Consider the following 22,396-nt stretch of genomic DNA (forward strand, 5'->3'; position numbering starts at 1 on the left):
GGGAGACTCATCAAGTGAACCATGTACACCCGTGCTTCCCTCTATAAAGCTTGGGCTTTGTTTGGCGTGGTGTGTTGCTTGCTCCTGGGTGCTTTGGTTTTGATTTTGGTCTTTGTTTATTTTGAGTTCCTTATTCATTTAAATGTGGTTCTGTCTGATGTTTGGTTATTGATGTGTCTGACAGAAATTGTGTTTGGTTTTGTTGATTTCTTGTTTCATATATTTTCTTATTTATGCTGATAAATCTCTTTTCGTTGCAACCTACCAAGCTGCCTATGTCCTCCGTTTCATTTGTCACGGCTTTGAGCCGGTCGTGACAATAGCGACCACGGGGTCATTTAGAAAACGGCCGTGGTCGAGTGCCCCCAAAAGCCTGTCGTCCCTGAAGGAAAACTCAGAACTTTGCGAAACCAGGCGAGCGCACGCAACACCCGATTCCATAAAAGGGGCGTGCAAACACACACGGAGCCACAGACAACGCTACGACTGTTAGAAACCACAGGTTCTCTCGGCACCACCTAATCTTCTTTCAACCAGTATGTCCAGGGGAGAGCGCGAACGCAGTCCCCCACTACCATAAATTATGCAGTCGAGATTCCCACATTTGGGGAATTCGCAGGGGTCAGCACAACCGGAGTGCAATGGCCGAGCCTCGCCCTGGGTGAACCACCTTCCTGATCATGGTGTCTCCCCTGCCAGGTAAGTATGAGTCCCCAGGCCTCCAGTCAGAGGCTACCCTATCCCTCTTTGCCGTCCTCATCAACGGTGACCCCCTCCCCCACCCCAAGCAAAGGAAGGGCGTGTCCCTTCCATTACTTGACTGCGATTTCCGTGACCATGCCTTCAAGCCGGCAAACTGCCAAGCACCTACAGGTGCTGGTCGTATGATTAGAATGTCATCAAAAAGTTGATTTCTTTCACTAATTCCTTTCAAAAAGTCAAACTTGTATATTATGTACATTGCACACAGACTGATATATTTCAAATGTTTATTTCTTTTAATTTTGATGATTATAACTGACAACTAAGGAAAATCCCAAATCCGGTATCTCAGCAAATTTAGAATATTACTTAAGACCAATACAAAGAAAGGATTTTTAGAAATCTTGGCCAACTGAAAACTATAAACATGAAAAGTATGAGCGTGTGCAGCACTCAATACTTAGTTGGGGCTCCTTTTGCCTGAATTACTGCAGCAATGCGGCGTGGCATGGAGTCGATCGGTCTGTGGCACTGCTCAGGTGTTATGAGAGCCCAGGTTGCTCTGATAGTGGCCTTCAGCTCTTCTTAATTGTTGGGTCTGGCATATGGCATCTTCCTCTTCACAATACCCCGTAGATTTTCTATGGGGTTAAGGTCAGGCGAGTTTGCTGGCCAATTAAGAACAGGGATACCATGGTCCTTAAACCGGGTACTGGTAGCTTTGGCACTGTGTGCAGGTGCCAAGTCCTGTTGGGAAATGAAATCTGCATCTCCATAAAGTTGGTCAGCAGCAGGAAGCATGAAGTGCTCTAAAACTTCCTGGTATACGGCTGCGTTGACCTTGGACCTCAGAAAACACAGTGGGCCAACACCAGCAGATGACATGGCACCCCAAACCATCACTGACTGTGGAAACTTTAGGCTGGCCCTCAAGCGACGTGGATTGTGTGCCTCTCCTCTCTTCCTCCAGACTCTGGGACCCCGATTTCCAAAGGAAATGCCAAATTGACTTTCATCAGAGAACGTAACTTTGGACCACTCAGCAGCAGTCCAGTCCTTTTTGTCGAGGCGCCTCTGACGCTGTCTGTTGTTCAAGAGTGGCTTGACACAAGGAACGAGACAGCTGAAAACCATGTCTTGCATACGTCTGTGCGTAGGGGTTCTTGAAGCACTGACTCCAGCTGCAGTCCACTCTTTGTGAATCTCCCCCACATTTTTGAATGGGTTCTGTTTCACAGTCCTCTCCAGGGTGCGGTTATCCCTATTGCTAGTACACTTTTTTTCTACCACATCTTTTCCTTCCCTTCGCCTCTCTATTAATGTGCTTGGACACAGAGCTCTGCGAACAGCCAGCCTCTTTTGCAATGACCTTTTGTGTCTTGGCCTCCTTGTGCAAGGTGTCAGTGGTCGTCTTTTGGACAACTGTCAAGTCAGCAGTCTTCCCCATGACTGTGTAGCCTACAGAACTAGACTGAGAGACCATTTAAAGGCCTTTGCAGGTGTTTTGAGTTAATTAGCTGATAAGAGTGTGTGGCACCAGGTGTCTTCAATATTGAACCTTTTCACAATATTCTAATTTTCTGAGATAGTGACTTTGGGATTTTCCATAGTTGTCAGCTATACTCATCAAAATGAAAAGAAATAAACATGTGAAACCTCTCAGTCTGTGTGTAATGAATGAATATGATATATACAAGTTTCACTTTTTGAAAGGAATTAGTGAAATAAATCAACTTTTTGATGACATTCTAATTATATGACCAGCACCTGTACACGAGCTGCGGTCCTTTAGACCAGTGGTTCCCATCAGTCAGGCGTGTTTGATTAGATGTCTCCCTGATCAAACACACCCGATCCAACTCATCAGCTCGTTGGTAAAGACTCCAAGACCTCAGACGGGCGCATCAGACAAGAGTGACATTCAAGACGTGCAGTGCTGGTTTGGGAACCGCTGCTTTGGAACAACGGCGACCGTTTCATAAGGGTGCGAGACGGTGCCACCCTGCCAGCCACCCCACCGCAGGTACATAGAGACTCCTTGTGAAGCTCCAGCGACATTCCCTCTGCTATTAACCACAACGATTTGCAGTCCCCCAAAAGGGGAAGCACACCGTTCCTGGAGACACTGCAATACCAGGTCGATGCGTGGAGTGGACGGAGCAAGCCCCGGTTCCGGCTCCATGAGCCAAAAATCCATTTAATATGTAGTCCCCAGATAGGGGACGTATCAGATATTAAACTGATAAGAACAGATTCCATCTTTTACATACACAAACTCAGACAGTTCATCAACACATACTTTTTATAACTCACTTTAGGTCCCATTTAATCCCTTTTTCCCTTCAAACATTTTTTAATTTCCCCCTCAATATTATCATTTTGCACTGCGCCCTGCACTCTAGCCAAAACACAATAAAAAATTGATTTAGGACCCCATCCTGTTCGTTTGGACCTTAACATCGAAGTTCTGTGATTCCACAAAACCCTTTTGCCTTCTGATATAATTATCCACACCACCTTCCTCAATTCAAACTTCTGTCCCCCCAGACCCTCCCCATAAATTACCAGGTTCCGGGTCAGAGGAGGACCTTTCCACCCCTTCCACCACTGATACAGCAAAGTCCAGAAGGCAGATGAAACTGGGCATGTCCAAAATACATGTTCTATTGTTTCCTCCCTCCCACAACCAATTGGGCAGAAAGGTGACTTCCCTTGCCCATGACGATACTGCCTCTCCCTTACAGGCAAACGCCCCAGGGCCCCCAACCAATGAAGGTCTCTGCAAGCTCCATCCACATATGCTGGCTGTAGCATTGCCCAATTCACAGTGATGGGAAGAAATCTCTCTAGTCCCCCCTTCCCTGCCCCCCTCTCCCTTAAACCCTTGTACAGTTCCCTATGATTTATCACTGTTCCCTGTTCCAGACACCAAGGATGTTGACGTATAAATTTGGCAAACCACTGATATTCTTCCGGCCTGTCAAAAGCCCACGGAACCAACTTATCCCATGCAATCAAAGATCTTAGTGGAAAGGCTGCCCAGAACCTTGCAAAAAAATAAGCTTTGTGGTTTGTTGCCTGTAGGATTAAACGTGCCACAAAGGATGAAAAAATAGATGCTACCCACAAGGTAAAAAAAGGCACCTCCCTCCCACCCTTCTTAATTTCTTGGCTCACCTGAGCCCTGGATACCAGCTCGCACCTTCCCTTCCACAGAAAGGAGAACACAAGACCTTCCAACTCTCTGCCACAATTATAGGGAAGAGGGAACACATATGCCAAATAATTGACTGTAGGCAACAAGTCTGCTTTTATCACTAATGTTCGGCTAGTTAAAGAAAGCTCTCTAGTGTTCCAAAGGCCAATTTTGGAGCGCACTTTCCCAATCAAAACCCTCCAGTTCTCCTTAGCGCTGTTCTGCCTGAAGAAACGCACTCCCAAAACCTTCAGACCATCTTCACATAAGCTATATCCCTCAATGGCTGTCTCCCGCCTAGCCCATCGACCTACATACATGACGGCTGACTTTGACATGTTCACTTTCGCCCCTGTAACCCTCCCAAAATCTCCCAAAATCTTGCTTGTTTCTAAAAAATCCTGCCTTGATGTCAAAAACAGTGTCATGTCATCTGCATACAGCGACACCTTTGCTTGCAGACCTCCAGCCCCCGGCATGTGCAGGCCAGTAAAGGCCTGACATGCCCTTAAACGGGAAGCTAAAGGTTCAATGAACAAAATATAAAGAAGAGGGGAGAGAGGACATCCCTGTCTTACTCCTCCCAGCTGCTCAACTGACTCTGTCAGGAAACCATTAACTTTAAACTTACTTACCGCCCCCTTATACAATAAACGAACCCACGCCCTGATACTTGCCCCAAAACCTACCCTCTCAAGAACTGCAAACAAAAAGGAGAGACTAACTCGATCAAAAGCTTTCTCCTGGTCGAGGCTCAAAATTGCTAGAGAAAGCTGCCGTTGCTCAGCCCACCCAATAGCATCTCTGATCAAAGTCAAATTTAGGCTGCCAGAGCGGCCTGGTACCCCACAAGTCTGGTCTGGGTGCACCACCTTCCCCACCACAGACCTCATTCGTATAGCTATGACCTTCGCAAGGATTTTATAGTCAGTAGTAAGGAGAGTGATGGGCCTCCAGTTTGCCAAATCTGTCTTATCTCCCTTCTTATACAAAAGGGAGACATGCCCTGTCCTCATAGAAGCTGTGAGTGACCCAGTCATCAGGCTCTCATTATACACCTCAACCAGGTCCTGTCCAATAAGTTGCCAAAAGGAGCAGTATATCTCAACTGGCAACCCATCACAGCCAGGAGCTGTCCCTTTCCTAAGTGATGCCATTGCCTCTTCTGCCTCCTGCAAAGACACCTCCCCTTCTAATGCGGCAGCATCATCACCCTCCAAGACACTCTCTAAACTTGTCAAGAACACCCTCGCCTGAGAGTCTACCAAACCTCGGGGGCTAAAAAGCTGTTTATAAAAAACTGCCACCGTCTTCAACATTTCAGCTGTAGATGTAACATTACCCTTCTCTGTCTTTAACCCTTCTATGCATTTCCTCTGCTGCTGTCTCCTCACAGAGGCAAAAAAATATTTTGATGGACCCTCCTCTAAAAACCGTCTCCTTGCACCCATTTCTAACATAAATTTCTCTGCTTCCTTCATATAAAAACCTTTAACCCTCTCTTGGATAGCATAGAATCTGCCCCACTCCTCAGCTGCCTCTCTGCCCTCCTGAGCCCATAAGGACTGCATCTCCCTAATCCAAACACTAATGAGCCCTCGTCTTTTTACTGCCTTAGCCTCCCCCACCATCTACAGAAGTTAGCTATTCTCTCTTTTACTCCCTCCCACCACTGAGCCTGCGTTTCAAACAGACACTTCAAATTCTGCCAGGCCCTGTATAGGTGCTTAAACACTTGAACAAAAAACTTATCCTGAAGGAAAGATCTGTTCAACCTCCAAGATCCTCTCCCCCTCTGAATACCCCCAACCTCCATCTCGACTCCTATCATACAATGATCAGACAACCAAACCGGCAAGAAGAAGAAATCATCAACCTTAACTCCTGCTGACACAAACACATAATCCAAACGAGATTTTTCCCCTCTACTATTTCTCCAAGTAAAGCCCTCCAAAGCCCTTCCCACCACTTTAAAGGAGTCATAAAGAGAAAAACTCTTAAGGAGGAAAGCCAAATCACCCTTTGGCTCCCTATCTAAAGAAACATTAAAATCCCCTCCCAAAACCACCTTCCGATTTGTATAAAACAAAGGTTTTAATAAATTAAAGAAACCCCCTCTCTCCTCCCTCTTACTAGGCGCATATACATTAATCAGTCTGATGCTAACACCCCTCCATCTTACATCAGCATACAACACCCTCCCCGGAACTACCATTAAATTCTCTTCAATGACAAATTCCTGAGAGTTAAAAAGTATTCCCACCCCATCTGCCATCACATTCCCTGCCCCCCACATAGATGGACCTTTTCCCCAGTCCTTTGCAAAAAGAAGCTCATCTCTGCTGTTCTCTAAATGACATTCCTGTAAAAACATAATGTCAAAATTAACAGAACTCAAGGACTCAAAAAAGCTATCCTTCGTTTTGCCATTTTCAATCCTCTTACATTTAGAGTGGCCACCCTCAGCCCCCCCATTTTAGGCAAACACTAAAGAAAAACAGTCCTTATCCCTTATCCCCTCCAAAACCTCCCTTCCCACCCCCTGTGGTACATCCCTTCACCCTTCTAGCTACTACCTCCGTCCACCCCTGAGAATCATCTTCAGTACTCTCCCCACACTCTCCCCACTCCCTGCCCCCCTCCCCCCATCCCCCCCTCATATACTACTTCTTTAAAAGCTTTAACCGCTCCCGCTCCCTTCCCCGAGTCATGTAAAGATACCAAGTCCTCCAAAGAAACAAAAGTCTTTACTGTCTCAATCTTGCTGCATTTTCGGTCCCTCTCGTCCTCTCCTCCGCCATCTTCTTCCACCGCTCGCCGACGTCCTCTTCCCCCTGATATCTCCATCTCGCTGTCTCCGCCTCCACTTTGCTCAGAAGTTATAATGTCTAAAGCATCCAGTTGCGACCATGTAAACCTGGCTGGGTCTTCAGCTTGTGGAGTATCTTGAATGGTGTTGTTACTAGACACAATTGCAGCCCCGGAAAACACCTCTGCAATATCGATGTCTGACCAGGTCTGTCCAATACCCTGTGACTGCTCCCTCTCTTGAGCTGCCCCCGGAGGACGTGGCTGGTTGACCTCTGCAACTGCTGGTCCTTTGTCCTGGTGATGCACAGCACTTTCCTCAGCCCCCTGGTCTTTATTAGCACCCTCTGTTGCAGCTGTAAGCTCTGTCTGGTTGATTGAAGAGTTGGATGCCTCACACATGAGAGATTCCAAATCTGCTTGCAGATCTTCCCCCTCCTTAAATAAACTAGCGTAGCTCTTCTTTCTGGCTGGACAACCCCGATACAAATGTTCTTTACTTCCACACAGACTGCAATGCTTGGGAGCAGTACATTCCGCCGCCACATGATCCGTCTTCCCACAGAATCTACATCTCTCTCCCTTGCACTCCACTTTCACATGACCCTGCCCTCCACATCTTCGACAATACACGGGCTGTCCGGGATAGTGCAGGAAACCTCTGTTCGGTCCAATAGAAAAGCTGCCTGGAGGGTGCAGCACAGTGCCAGGTGAAGAGGAGTCAAGTCTCAACTTCACCATGTACCTCCTCTTCCCATTCCATATTCCATATCGATCTCTCAAGCGCTCTCCTCCTCTTACAACATCACAATATCTTGCAATAAATGCCAGGACATCGCCATCCAAATATATACAAAAGGGTTGTATATATGAATAGTAAGTGGGATAAAATCCTGAACAAACACAGGCTGAAGCTGCAGGCCCTCCAGCAATTTATGACCTTCCTTTTTCTTCCAGGCTTCAAAAAAACCAACACAGTCCTTCAAAACACAAAAAGTTAAATCCAAAAATCCAGTTGACACAAAATCTTGTAAACAAAAAACTTCAGCAGGCTGTATCTTGAAAAGTCCTCTAAGAATTTCAGTAACAAAAAAATCTCTTCCAAAACGTTGCTTCACCAATTCTTCAGCATCTTTCTTCAACAACACACGAATCGTATTCCTCAACCGCACCATCAAGGCCGACTCTCTTTCGTCGTTCCCCGACATAACTCCTGGGTAAGATACTACACTTGATCTTAGCCAAAAGGCCGAGAAGCGATGCCGTTGCCAAGCAGTGGGGGCAGAGCCGGCAAAGGCGACGCCCATCTGGGCCGCGGTGGGTTTCGTACTTTGCCTCTAGGACCACTGCTGTCGATCAGATCGTTTGTTAAATAGTGGAGATGATTTGAAACAACCTGCTTTCGCGAACTGGTCCTAGGTTTTTCCATCGACCTCCACAAAAGCACCGCAGTACAATTCTCTGGACTCCCTAGGTCGTTCTTGATCAGGAGGGGGGGGGAAAAAGCTCAACTTTAACATTTGGATAGTGTGACGAGTCCCTCGTTCTTCCTGCTACGGCCGGCCAGTGGGTGTGGCTGGGAGACTCATCAAGTGAACCATGTACACCCGTGCTTCCCTCTATAAAGCTTGGGCTTTGTTTGGCGTGGTGTGTTGCTTGCTCCTGGGTGCTTTGGTTTTGATTTTGGTCTTTGTTTATTTTGAGTTCCTTATTCATTTAAATGTGGTTCTGTCTGATGTTTGGTTATTGATGTGTCTGACAGAAATTGTGTTTGGTTTTGTTGATTTCTTGTTTCATATATTTTCTTATTTATGCTGATAAATCTCTTTTCGTTGCAACCTACCAAGCTGCCTATGTCCTCCGTTTCATTTGTCACGGCTTTGAGCCGGTCGTGACAATAGCGACCACGGGGTCATTTAGAAAACGGCCATGGTCGAGTGCCCCCAAAAGCCTGTCGTCCCTGAAGAAAAACTCAGAACTTTGCGAAACCAGGCGAGCGCACGCAACACCCGATTCCATAAAAGGGGCGTGCAAACACACACGGAGCCACAGACAACGCTACGACTGTTAGAAACCACAGGTTCTCTCGGCACCACCTAATCTTCTTTCAACCAGTATGTCCAGGGGAGAGCGCGAACGCAGTCCCCCACTACCATAAATTATGCAGTCGAGATTCCCACATTTGGGGAATTCGCAGGGGTCAGCACAACCGGAGTGCAATGGCCGAGCCTCGCCCTGGGTGAACCACCTTCCTGATCATGGTGTCTCCCCTGCCAGGTAAGTATGAGTCCCCAGGCCTCCAGTCAGAGGCTACCCTATCCCTCTTTGCCGTCCTCATCAACGGTGACCCCCTCCCCATCCCAAGCAAAGGAAGGGCGTGTCCCTTCCATTACTTGACTGCGATTTCCGTGACCATGCCTTCAAGCCGGCAAACTGCCAAGCACCTACAGGTGCTGGTCGTATGATTAGAATGTCATCAAAAAGTTGATTTCTTTCACTAATTCCTTTCAAAAAGTCAAACTTGTATATTATGTACATTGCACACAGACTGATATATTTCAAATGTTTATTTCTTTTAATTTTGATGATTATAACTGACAACTAAGGAAAATCCCAAATCCGGTATCTCAGCAAATTTAGAATATTACTTAAGACCAATACAAAGAAAGGATTTTTAGAAATCTTGGCCAACTGAAAACTATAAACATGAAAAGTATGAGCGTGTGCAGCACTCAATACTTAGTTGGGGCTCCTTTTGCCTGAATTACTGCAGCAATGCGGCGTGGCATGGAGTCGATCGGTCTGTGGCACTGCTCAGGTGTTATGAGAGCCCAGGTTGCTCTGATAGTGGCCTTCAGCTCTTCTTAATTGTTGGGTCTGGCATATGGCATCTTCCTCTTCACAATACCCCGTAGATTTTCTATGGGGTTAAGGTCAGGCTTCACCAATTCTTCAGCATCTTTCTTCAACAACACACGAATCGTATTCCTCAACCGCACCATCAAGGCCGACTCTCTTTCGTCGTTCCCCGACATAACTCCTGGGTAAGATACTACACTTGATCTTAGCCAAAAGGCCGAGAAGCGATGCCGTTGCCAAGCAGTGGGGGCAGAGCCGGCAAAGGCGACGCCCATCTGGGCCGCGGTGGGTTTCGTACTTTGCCTCTAGGACCACTGCTGTCGATCAGATCGTTTGTTAAATAGTGGAGATGATTTGAAACAACCTGCTTTCGCGAACTGGTCCTAGGTTTTTCCATCGACCTCCACAAAAGCACCGCAGTACAATTCTCTGGACTCCCTAGGTCGTTCTTGATCAGGAGGGGGGGGGAAAGCTCAACTTTAACATTTGGATAGTGTGACGAGTCCCTCGTTCTTCCTGCTACGGCCGGCCAGTGGGTGTGGCTGGGAGACTCATCAAGTGAACCATGTACACCCGTGCTTCCCTCTATAAAGCTTGGGCTTTGTTTGGCGTGGTGTGTTGCTTGCTCCTGGGTGCTTTGGTTTTGATTTTGGTCTTTGTTTATTTTGAGTTCCTTATTCATTTAAATGTGGTTCTGTCTGATGTTTGGTTATTGATGTGTCTGACAGAAATTGTGTTTGGTTTTGTTGATTTCTTGTTTCATATATTTTCTTATTTATGCTGATAAATCTCTTTTCGTTGCAACCTACCAAGCTGCCTATGTCCTCCGTTTCATTTGTCACGGCTTTGAGCCGGTCGTGACAATAGCGACCACGGGGTCATTTAGAAAACGGCCGTGGTCGAGTGCCCCCAAAAGCCTGTCGTCCCTGAAGGAAAACTCAGAACTTTGCGAAACCAGGCGAGCGCACGCAACACCCGATTCCATAAAAGGGGCGTGCAAACACACACGGAGCCACAGACAACGCTACGACTGTTAGAAACCACAGGTTCTCTCGGCACCACCTAATCTTCTTTCAACCAGTATGTCCAGGGGAGAGCGCGAACGCAGTCCCCCACTACCATAAATTATGCAGTCGAGATTCCCACATTTGGGGAATTCGCAGGGGTCAGCACAACCGGAGTGCAATGGCCGAGCCTCGCCCTGGGTGAACCACCTTCCTGATCATGGTGTCTCCCCTGCCAGGTAAGTATGAGTCCCCAGGCCTCCAGTCAGAGGCTACCCTATCCCTCTTTGCCGTCCTCATCAACGGTGACCCCCTCCCCCACCCCAAGCAAAGGAAGGGCGTGTCCCTTCCATTACTTGACTGCGATTTCCGTGACCATGCCTTCAAGCCGGCAAACTGCCAAGCACCTACAGGTGCTGGTCGTATGATTAGAATGTCATCAAAAAGTTGATTTCTTTCACTAATTCCTTTCAAAAAGTCAAACTTGTATATTATGTACATTGCACACAGACTGATATATTTCAAATGTTTATTTCTTTTAATTTTGATGATTATAACTGACAACTAAGGAAAATCCCAAATCCGGTATCTCAGCAAATTTAGAATATTACTTAAGACCAATACAAAGAAAGGATTTTTAGAAATCTTGGCCAACTGAAAACTATAAACATGAAAAGTATGAGCGTGTGCAGCACTCAATACTTAGTTGGGGCTCCTTTTGCCTGAATTACTGCAGCAATGCGGCGTGGCATGGAGTCGATCGGTCTGTGGCACTGCTCAGGTGTTATGAGAGCCCAGGTTGCTCTGATAGTGGCCTTCAGCTCTTCTTAATTGTTGGGTCTGGCATATGGCATCTTCCTCTTCACAATACCCCGTAGATTTTCTATGGGGTTAAGGTCAGGCGAGTTTGCTGGCCAATTAAGAACAGGGATACCATGGTCCTTAAACCGGGTACTGGTAGCTTTGGCACTGTGTGCAGGTGCCAAGTCCTGTTGGGAAATGAAATCTGCATCTCCATAAAGTTGGTCAGCAGCAGGAAGCATGAAGTGCTCTAAAACTTCCTGGTATACGGCTGCGTTGACCTTGGACCTCAGAAAACACAGTGGGCCAACACCAGCAGATGACATGGCACCCCAAACCATCACTGACTGTGGAAACTTTAGGCTGGCCCTCAAGCGACGTGGATTGTGTGCCTCTCCTCTCTTCCTCCAGACTCTGGGACCCCGATTTCCAAAGGAAATGCCAAATTGACTTTCATCAGAGAACGTAACTTTGGACCACTCAGCAGCAGTCCAGTCCTTTTTGTCGAGGCGCCTCTGACGCTGTCTGTTGTTCAAGAGTGGCTTGACACAAGGAACGAGACAGCTGAAAACCATGTCTTGCATACGTCTGTGCGTAGGGGTTCTTGAAGCACTGACTCCAGCTGCAGTCCACTCTTTGTGAATCTCCCCCACATTTTTGAATGGGTTCTGTTTCACAGTCCTCTCCAGGGTGCGGTTATCCCTATTGCTAGTACACTTTTTTTCTACCACATCTTTTCCTTCCCTTCGCCTCTCTATTAATGTGCTTGGACACAGAGCTCTGCGAACAGCCAGCCTCTTTTGCAATGACCTTTTGTGTCTTGGCCTCCTTGTGCAAGGTGTCAGTGGTCGTCTTTTGGACAACTGTCAAGTCAGCAGTCTTCCCCATGACTGTGTAGCCTACAGAACTAGACTGAGAGACCATTTAAAGGCCTTTGCAGGTGTTTTGAGTTAATTAGCTGATAAGAGTGTGTGGCACCAGGTGTCTTCAATATTGAACCTTTTCACAATATTCTAATTTTCTGAGATAGTGACTTTGGGATTTTCCATAGTTGTCAGCTATACTCATCAAAATGAAAAGAAATAAACATGTGAAACCTCTCAGTCTGTGTGTAATGAATGAATATGATATATACAAGTTTCACTTTTTGAAAGGAATTAGTGAAATAAATCAACTTTTTGATGACATTCTAATTATATGACCAGCACCTGTACACGAGCTGCGGTCCTTTAGACCAGTGGTTCCCATCAGTCAGGCGTGTTTGATTAGATGTCTCCCTGATCAAACACACCCGATCCAACTCATCAGCTCGTTGGTAAAGACTCCAAGACCTCAGACGGGCGCATCAGACAAGAGTGACATTCAAGACGTGCAGTGCTGGTTTGGGAACCGCTGCTTTGGAACAACGGCGACCGTTTCATAAGGGTGCGAGACGGTGCCACCCTGCCAGCCACCCCACCGCAGGTACATAGAGACTCCTTGTGAAGCTCCAGCGACATTCCCTCTGCTATTAACCACAACGATTTGCAGTCCCCCAAAAGGGGAAGCACACCGTTCCTGGAGACACTGCAATACCAGGTCGATGCGTGGAGTGGACGGAGCAAGCCCCGGTTCCGGCTCCATGAGCCAAAAATCCATTTAATATGTAGTCCCCAGATAGGGGACGTATCAGATATTAAACTGATAAGAACAGATTTTTTTTTTTTTTTTTTTTTTTTTTTTTTTTGAAAAGTTTTATTGTCACCATTTTCAATCTTTCACTTTTTCACACACATTTTCATTTTCGAGCACACATTTTTTTTTTTTTTTTTTTTTTTTTTTAAAACAAGCAATAATAAGTAACGTCAGCCATTGTGTTTTGTCTTGTTTGTTTCAAGTCCATTTTGTGTGTGTGTTAAAATGTGTGGGCATCTTAAAAGTAAAATACAAAATTTAAAACAAGCATCTCGTTCTTTTTTCTCTAATAAAATCCAATTTCATTTGATAAAACACAATAAAAACAACAATTAATAGCCTTTAAAAGTCCTCTGTTGTGCAAAACCGGGGGTGAGTCCTTAGCAAATTAGTCTTCACCCCACTCTCCAGAACAGGCACGTGAGATGCCACTTCATGGGCTCAGCGGAGATCCCCTCTCCTCCGGCCCGCTGGCCCGCTGTTCCCGTAGCCAGATTGGTGAGGGTGCATCTACGGGCGGCCAGGGCTGTTGGCGGCCGGGACCCTCTCCGTGCGACCCCGGCCCCCCCGTCCGAATATCGTCGTCCGGTACCCCTGCAGCATTGATGTTACCTTTAGCTCGCATGCATGGAGGGTCACCGTAACGCCCTTCCCTACCAGCAGGTTTCTGGTGGCCCAGATGGCATCCTTGATGACATTGAGGGTGAGCCAGAGCGAGGTGAATTTCTGTGCCGTCAAGTCCTTCAAGCCCCGGCCCACCCCAAGGATGGCGAGCTGGTACCCGAACTGGGCCCCACCCGCTGGTAGGCACGGGAAATACAGGGGGCCGGTTTTGGCCCACAGGTCCCGCGCAGCGCCGCACTCCCAGAGCAGGTGGTGGACGGTCTCCGGGGAATTGCAGCCGGACCGAGGGCAGGTGGGGTTTTTGGCCATGCTTCTGGAGTGCATAACTGCCCTGACCGGGAGGATCTCATGAGCCACCATCCACGATAAGTCCTTGTGCCTGTTCTGGAGAGCGGGGTGAGCAGCGTTCCTCCAAACTTGTTTGGCCTCACGTAATGTGAGGCCTGGAACTGGACTCACCGGTTCCCGGTCCTGCACAAGAGAGACAAGATGCTTGTGATTAGTTAAAATGGTGACATCTTCACTTTCTAAAAAGTATTTCTTTAAAAACTTTTTTATAAAACTGTACTCTTTAGGCAAGTTAAAAGACACTGGGGTTTTCAAGTCCACTGGTAAAATTTTCAATGTTCTTAGGTAAGACCCCATCCAAAATCGCGCCATTGCAGCCGTCTTGTTTTCTTTGGATGGGGTCATGGCATAACTAATGTGCAGGGCGGTGAAGCGGCTGCCTAAAAACAGGTGGGGGTCTGGGAGGCCTTTTCCACCATTCTCCGGCCTTTTCTTCACGATCTCCCTCTTCAGGCGCTCCCACTTAGACCCCCACAGGAAATAAAACACCGCCCTCTCCAGCTCCGCAAGGAATCGCCGAGGGGGACTAAAAACAGAACAGACAAGTAAAATTAGAGGTAAAATCACAGATTTAAAAATTAAAACCTTGCCCTCAAACGTCAACTGTCTTAGTCCCCAAAACCCCAGTCTTTGCCTAACTTTCCCTAACATGTCAGTCCAGTTTCCCCGTCCTCCACCCTCGCTGTCAAATTTTACTCCTAAAACTTTAAAATCGTTGTCTTTAAAAGTCAAGTCGAGTTCACCTGTGTCTATGTCTCCCCACGGCCCGAAGAGCTGGGCCTCGGACTTGTTCCTGTTAAGCTTAGCGCCCGAGGCCCGACCGTACCAGTCAGTCAAGTCCAAAGCTCTTCGTATGGATAAAACGTCCGTGGCTAAAAGAGTTACGTCGTCCATGTATAAAACACAGGTCGCCGTCAGTCCACCCGTCCCAGGCACGTCCAGTCCTTTGATCCATTTATCCCTTCTCAAGATCTGTGCCAGTGGCTCAATACAAGCCACATACAAAAGAGGAGATAAAGGACATCCTTGACGGACACCACTGTGGATATTCACAGATTTGGAAAGATGCCCGTTTACAAGGATTTTGCTGACTGTTCCCTTGTACAGCAGTCCCACCCAGGCTATAAATCTCTCTGGAAACCCCATTTTTTGCAGTACCTGAAAAAGGTACTGGTGCGAGACTCGGTCAAATGCTTTTTCAAAGTCTAAATTTAGCACCACTAGCCGAATATTTCTGTCTCTCGCATAACAGATGGAGTCTCTAATCAACACTAGGCTGTCTGTTATCTTCCTCCCTGGTACGGCACAGGCTTGATCCGGGTGGATCACGTCTTCTAAAACAGTCGACATTCGTTTGGCTAAAATTTTACTAAAAAGTTTGCAGTCAACATTTAAAAGAGAAATAGGTCGCCAATTCTTTAAGTCAGTCTTGTCTCCTTTTTTTCCCAGAAGCGTCACTATCCCTATTCTAAAGCTGTCAGGGAGTCTGTCGAGTGTGTCAAACTCTTTAAAAACTGTGAGTAAGTCGTGTGCTAAAATATCCCAAAACGTCACATAAAACTCTAGGGGTAGTCCGTCTAGTCCTGGGGATTTTCCCCGCTTAAAACCTCTAAGAGCTTCTTGCATTTCTAAAATAGTAAAATCTTGGGATAAAAGCGTGTGTTGTCCCTCCAACTTTTTCTCTATAAAAGACAACACTTCTTTTAAAATCTCACTGTTTGTTCCCTTAATACTGTATAAGTCCTCATAAAATGTTTCTATTTCATTTAAAATTTCCTTTGTCGTGTTTGACTCCCTCCCTCCTGTTTTTAAAGTTGTGATTGCCCCTCCCCGCGTTATGACCTTTTTAAAAAAGTACCTGGTACATTTTTCACCTTCCTCAATATCTCTTTCTTTACTTCTTAAAATAATTCCTTTGTTTTTTATTGTAGAACAGGTTGACATTTCTCTTTTTACTTCTTTTATTTCTTCACTAAAATCAAAACCATTATTAAAAAGATTAAAATACCTCTGTAATCGCTTCTGCAGCCCCATCATGCGGTTTTCTTCCTTTTTCTTTTTTTCCTTCCCTATCTTACTAAAAAACTCTTTTGTCCGTCCTTTAACCATCTCCCACCATTGTGCTCGTGTCTCATAGAAGTCTTGGAGAGTTTGCCATTGGCTAAACTGCTCCCTGTATTTTCTAACTACCTCCTCATCCTCTAACAGGGAGCAGTTTAGCTTCCACAAACCTCCACCTACCGTCACACCAACAGGAAGTGATAGAGTGCAGGACAGCATGGAGTGATCTGAAAAAAAGAGGGGGGTTAATCTAGCATCGGTTGGCGGGAAGTCACGTGTAAAAACATAGTCTATTCGAGAGGCTCTGGTACCATCACCATTAAACCAGGTGTAGCCCGCCTCTCTTTGATGCATTGTTCTAAAACAGTCAACTAATTTAAAATCTTTGACTAAACCTTGTAATAAAACCGATGTCTTGTCCACCCTAAAATCCTCTGTTGCCCTTTTCCTGTCTTTCTGAGTTAAAACACAATTAAAATCCCCTGCCACAACTAAGGGGACTCTGCCTAGCATGTGGGGCTGCAAGTCTTCTAAAAGTTCATACCTCTCGTTTTTTTCTGTAAAACCATATACATTAAGAACATTAAAATCTCTACCTAAAAAAGTCAGTTTTGCAAGAGTTGCCCGCCCGTCTCTCACCACTGTGCTACCCTTCACCAAGATATGGGGGTTATTAATTAAAATTGCAACACCATCGTTCTTGTTAGAATTTGACCCACTCCAAATGGAAGGGCCTTGAGTCCACAACTCCTCCCACCTCCTGTAACTTGTTAAAAAAGGTAAAGCACATTCTTGTAATAAAACGACATCTGACTTAAAAGACTTTAAAAAGGATAAAATGCTCTGTGCTCGTAAGATGGACTTCACACTTCTCACATTGATAGTGGAGAAAGTGAGTGCCATGAGCAGAATTAAAAGGTATGAACTTATCTTTTGTCTTGAGATTAAAAGGGAAACAGAATTACAGAGGCAGACATTAAAAACGGATTAAAATCATGTGTTGAACTGTGTCACTAGCTCCTATCTTAACCCAGGGGGCCCGGGATCAGGAGGGCAAGTGCCTGATTCCTCAAGAGCCACAGAGGGAAACTCTTGTGACTCTTTCGGTGTCGATGTTCTTAGCTTTATGTGCAAAAAGGACACTTCATTGGGGGATTCTGAGGGCCACATACGATCCAGATCTTCCGAGGGGGAACTATCTGGATGATGCGTTACCCTCAGCTTTTTCTCCTTTTCAAATAATGGAGATCCCGCAGGCCTTTTCTGCACCTGAGCATTTGGGAGTGTACAATCAGTCTCACTCCCACTTGAAACAGTTTGGAGGGAGGAATCGGTCTCCTCCTCACTCTCTGTTTCTTGGACTTTTCTGTCAGGGGAGGAGGGGACTTCCTCTCCCACCATGTCTGACTTTGCCTCTTTGGCCGCCCCACTTCCTCCTTCCTGTCCAGTCCCTGAGGTTGGCTGGAAATTCAAATTTCCCGCCAAAACCTCAGGCCCCGCCTCCTTGTCTCTTTGTTCCTCCATTTCCTCTTTTTGTGGGGCGGCCATCTTGTTTCCTTTCAACTTGTTGGCAAAACTCTTAGGGCAGTCTCTGTAGAGATGGTTTGTTTCTCCACAAAGATTGCACCGTCTGCCATTGGTACAATCATCAAAACTGTGACCAATTTCTCTACACTTCCCACATACTAACTCTTGGCATGCTTCAGCGAGATGCCCAACTCTGCCACACTTCCTGCACAGTTTAGGCATTCCTTGATAATGTATGTAGCCTCTGTTCTCTCCAAGCACAATCATGGAAGGCAGATGTTTCAGGCCCTGGTAGCCCCCAGCGTCTTCCCATTGTTTAATGGGAATTCGCCAGGAGCATGTCCAGATGCCATCTTCATCTAACACTTTGACAGGCTGGCCTCGAACAGTGCAAAATCTACCCAACCAGACACAAATATCATCTCCAGTCACTGTTTCATTAAACATCCTGACAATCACAGTTTTAAGTGTGTTATCCGATAGTTTCTCCACAGTGAACATGGAGAACTGGGCTTTAACTGAATCAAACCTTTGCCAAAAGTCATTAAGAAGGGCAGCAGTTTTAAAACTTACATCAAATCCTTTGTTCTGAGGCAGAGTCATCAAACAATTTAAATCATCACATTTAAAAGCTAAGGTCTTTTGGATCAGCTTCCTGGAAAAGTCCATGCGGGACATTCCCAGGAGCTTCCCCTCAACCTCCCTAAATAAAAAACGAACGCTGTGGTGCCTCCGCACGCCGGCACGGGCAGCCGACATGATGGAGACACCAACAGCCTAAAAACCTTAAAACAACAATAAATACAACAATAAATAACCAAATAAATAACTAAAAGACCTTACCTTAAAACTTGTTGGAGCTTGAAGCAGCAGATTTCAATATACCTCTCAAAAGTTGTGCGACTCGGGATATAAAAGATCTCGAGCCAAGTAACCTCCAAGAGGCGATCGCAGTCTCAACCGTCCAACCAGACACTTGATCTTAGCCAAAAGGCCGAGAAGCGATGCCGTTGCCAAGCAGTGGGGGCAGAGCCGGCAAAGGCGACGCCCATCTGGGCCGCGGTGGGTTTCGTACTTTGCCTCTAGGACCACTGCTGTCGATCAGATCGTTTGTTAAATAGTGGAGATGATTTGAAACAACCTGCTTTCGCGAACTGGTCCTAGGTTTTTCCATCGACCTCCACAAAAGCACCGCAGTACAATTCTCTGGACTCCCTAGGTCGTTCTTGATCAGGAGGGGGGGAAAAAAAAAAAGCTCAACTTTAACATTTGGATAGTGTGACGAGTCCCTCGTTCTTCCTGCTACGGCCGGCCAGTGGGTGTGGCTGGGAGACTCATCAAGTGAACCATGTACACCCGTGCTTCCCTCTATAAAGCTTGGGCTTTGTTTGGCGTGGTGTGTTGCTTGCTCCTGGGTGCTTTGGTTTTGATTTTGGTCTTTGTTTATTTTGAGTTCCTTATTCATTTAAATGTGGTTCTGTCTGATGTTTGGTTATTGATGTGTCTGACAGAAATTGTGTTTGGTTTTGTTGATTTCTGCTTTCATATATTTTCTTATTTATGCTGATAAATCTCTTTTCATTGCAACCTACCAAGCTGCCTATGTCCTCCGTTTCATTTGTCACGGCTTTGAGCCGGTCGTGACACTAGCGACCACGGGGTCATTTAGAAAACGGCCATGGTCGAGTGCCCCCAAAAGCCTGTCGTCCCTGAAGGAAAACTCAGACCTTTGCGAAAGCAGGCGAGCGCACGCAACACCCGATTCCATAAAAGGGGCGTGCAAACACACACGGAGCCACAGACAACGCTACGACTGTTAGAAACCACAGGTTCTCTCGGCACCACCTAATCTTCTTTCAACCAGTATGTCCAGGGGAGAGCGCGAACGCAGTCCCCCACTACCATAAATTATGCAGTCGAGATTCCCACATTTGGGGAATTCGCAGGGGTCAGCACAACCGGAGTGCAATGGCCGAGCCTCGCCCTGGGTGAACCACCTTCCTGATCATGGTGTCTCCCCTGCCAGGTAAGTATGAGTCCCCAGGCCTCCAGTCAGAGGCTACCCTATCCCTCTTTGCCGTCCTCATCAACGGTGACCCCCCTCCCCCACCCCAAGCAAAGGAAGGGCGTGTCCCTTCCATTACTTGACTGCGATTTCCGTGACCATGCCTTCAAGCCGGCAAACTGCCAAGCACCTACAGGTGCTGGTCGTATGATTAGAATGTCATCAAAAAGTTGATTTCTTTCACTAATTCCTTTCAAAAAGTCAAACTTGTATATTATGTACATTGCACACAGACTGATATATTTCAAATGTTTATTTCTTTTAATTTTGATGATTATAACTGACAACTAAGGAAAATCCCAAATCCGGTATCTCAGCAAATTTAGAATATTACTTAAGACCAATACAAAGAAAGGATTTTTAGAAATCTTGGCCAACTGAAAACTATAAACATGAAAAGTATGAGCGTGTGCAGCACTCAATACTTAGTTGGGGCTCCTTTTGCCTGAATTACTGCAGCAATGCGGCGTGGCATGGAGTCGATCGGTCTGTGGCACTGCTCAGGTGTTATGAGAGCCCAGGTTGCTCTGATAGTGGCCTTCAGCTCTTCTTAATTGTTGGGTCTGGCATATGGCATCTTCCTCTTCACAATACCCCGTAGATTTTCTATGGGGTTAAGGTCAGGCGAGTTTGCTGGCCAATTAAGAACAGGGATACCATGGTCCTTAAACCGGGTACTGGTAGCTTTGGCACTGTGTGCAGGTGCCAAGTCCTGTTGGGAAATGAAATCTGCATCTCCATAAAGTTGGTCAGCAGCAGGAAGCATGAAGTGCTCTAAAACTTCCTGGTATACGGCTGCGTTGACCTTGGACCTCAGAAAACACAGTGGGCCAACACCAGCAGATGACATGGCACCCCAAACCATCACTGACTGTGGAAACTTTAGGCTGGCCCTCAAGCGACGTGGATTGTGTGCCTCTCCTCTCTTCCTCCAGACTCTGGGACCCCGATTTCCAAAGGAAATGCCAAATTGACTTTCATCAGAGAACGTAACTTTGGACCACTCAGCAGCAGTCCAGTCCTTTTTGTCGAGGCGCCTCTGACGCTGTCTGTTGTTCAAGAGTGGCTTGACACAAGGAACGAGACAGCTGAAAACCATGTCTTGCATACGTCTGTGCGTAGGGGTTCTTGAAGCACTGACTCCAGCTGCAGTCCACTCTTTGTGAATCTCCCCCACATTTTTGAATGGGTTCTGTTTCACAGTCCTCTCCAGGGTGCGGTTATCCCTATTGCTAGTACACTTTTTTTTCTACCACATCTTTTCCTTCCCTTCGCCTCTCTATTAATGTGCTTGGACACAGAGCTCTGCGAACAGCCAGCCTCTTTTGCAATGACCTTTTGTGTCTTGGCCTCCTTGTGCAAGGTGTCAGTGGTCGTCTTTTGGACAACTGTCAAGTCAGCAGTCTTCCCCATGACTGTGTAGCCTACAGAACTAGACTGAGAGACCATTTAAAGGCCTTTGCAGGTGTTTTGAGTTAATTAGCTGATAAGAGTGTGTGGCACCAGGTGTCTTCAATATTGAACCTTTTCACAATATTCTAATTTTCTGAGATAGTGACTTTGGGATTTTCCATAGTTGTCAGCTATACTCATCAAAATGAAAAGAAATAAACATGTGAAACCTCTCAGTCTGTGTGTAATGAATGAATATGATATATACAAGTTTCACTTTTTGAAAGGAATTAGTGAAATAAATCAACTTTTTGATGACATTCTAATTATATGACCAGCACCTGTACACGAGCTGCGGTCCTTTAGACCAGTGGTTCCCATCAGTCAGGCGTGTTTGATTAGATGTCTCCCTGATCAAACACACCCGATCCAACTCATCAGCTCGTTGGTAAAGACTCCAAGACCTCAGACGGGCGCATCAGACAAGAGTGACATTCAAGACGTGCAGTGCTGGTTTGGGAACCGCTGCTTTGGAACAACGGCGACCGTTTCATAAGGGTGCGAGACGGTGCCACCCTGCCAGCCACCCCACCGCAGGTACATAGAGACTCCTTGTGAAGCTCCAGCGACATTCCCTCTGCTATTAACCACAACGATTTGCAGTCCCCCAAAAGGGGAAGCACACCGTTCCTGGAGACACTGCAATACCAGGTCGATGCGTGGAGTGGACGGAGCAAGCCCCGGTTCCGGCTCCATGAGCCAAAAATCCATTTAATATGTAGTCCCCAGATAGGGGACGTATCAGATATTAAACTGATAAGAACAGATACTACACTTGATCTTAGCCAAAAGGCCGAGAAGCGATGCCGTTGCCAAGCAGTGGGGGCAGAGCCGGCAAAGGCGACGCCCATCTGGGCCGCGGTGGGTTTCGTACTTTGCCTCTAGGACCACTGCTGTCGATCAGATCGTTTGTTAAATAGTGGAGATGATTTGAAACAACCTGCTTTCGCGAACTGGTCCTAGGTTTTTCCATCGACCTCCACAAAAGCACCGCAGTACAATTCTCTGGACTCCCTAGGTCGTTCTTGATCAGGAGGGTGGAAAAAAAAAAGCTCAACTTTAACATTTGGATAGTGTGACGAGTCCCTCGTTCTTCCTGCTACGGCCGGCCAGTGGGTGTGGCTGGGAGACTCATCAAGTGAACCATGTACACCCGTGCTTCCCTCTATAAAGCTTGGGCTTTGTTTGGCGTGGTGTGTTGCTTGCTCCTGGGTGCTTTGGTTTTGATTTTGGTCTTTGTTTATTTTGAGTTCCTTATTCATTTAAATGTGGTTC

At 46.5% G+C, this 22,396-nt stretch overlaps 8 non-coding genes across 8 annotated transcripts; all 8 read right to left on the bottom strand.

Annotated features, from left to right (window-relative positions):
- Positions 1-543: 543 nt before the first annotated feature.
- LOC137009946 (U1 spliceosomal RNA) lies at positions 544-707 on the bottom strand. Its single transcript, XR_010893031.1, has one exon. It is a non-coding gene; the product is annotated as a U1 spliceosomal RNA (small nuclear RNA).
- Positions 708-2,802: 2,095 nt separating this feature from the next.
- Positions 2,803-2,990, bottom strand: LOC137010268 (U2 spliceosomal RNA). The gene has a single exon (XR_010893316.1). It is a non-coding gene; the product is annotated as a U2 spliceosomal RNA (small nuclear RNA).
- Positions 2,991-7,767: 4,777 nt separating this feature from the next.
- On the bottom strand, positions 7,768-7,967 carry LOC137010338 (U2 spliceosomal RNA). The gene has a single exon (XR_010893358.1). It is a non-coding gene; the product is annotated as a U2 spliceosomal RNA (small nuclear RNA).
- An 860-nt stretch (positions 7,968-8,827) lies between these two features.
- On the bottom strand, positions 8,828-8,991 carry LOC137009947 (U1 spliceosomal RNA). Its single transcript, XR_010893032.1, has one exon. It is a non-coding gene; the product is annotated as a U1 spliceosomal RNA (small nuclear RNA).
- A 1,661-nt stretch (positions 8,992-10,652) lies between these two features.
- LOC137009948 (U1 spliceosomal RNA) lies at positions 10,653-10,816 on the bottom strand. Its single transcript, XR_010893033.1, has one exon. It is a non-coding gene; the product is annotated as a U1 spliceosomal RNA (small nuclear RNA).
- Positions 10,817-12,911: 2,095 nt separating this feature from the next.
- On the bottom strand, positions 12,912-13,106 carry LOC137010248 (U2 spliceosomal RNA). Its single transcript, XR_010893299.1, has one exon. It is a non-coding gene; the product is annotated as a U2 spliceosomal RNA (small nuclear RNA).
- Positions 13,107-19,474: 6,368 nt separating this feature from the next.
- LOC137009949 (U1 spliceosomal RNA) lies at positions 19,475-19,638 on the bottom strand. The gene has a single exon (XR_010893034.1). It is a non-coding gene; the product is annotated as a U1 spliceosomal RNA (small nuclear RNA).
- A 2,097-nt stretch (positions 19,639-21,735) lies between these two features.
- Positions 21,736-21,926, bottom strand: LOC137010118 (U2 spliceosomal RNA). The gene has a single exon (XR_010893194.1). It is a non-coding gene; the product is annotated as a U2 spliceosomal RNA (small nuclear RNA).
- Between the last annotated feature and the right edge of the window lie 470 nt (positions 21,927-22,396).

The sequence above is a fragment of the Chanodichthys erythropterus genome, chromosome 20 (genome assembly GCF_024489055.1).
Source record: "Chanodichthys erythropterus isolate Z2021 chromosome 20, ASM2448905v1, whole genome shotgun sequence".
NCBI classification, from domain to species: Eukaryota; Metazoa; Chordata; class Actinopteri; order Cypriniformes; family Xenocyprididae; genus Chanodichthys; species Chanodichthys erythropterus.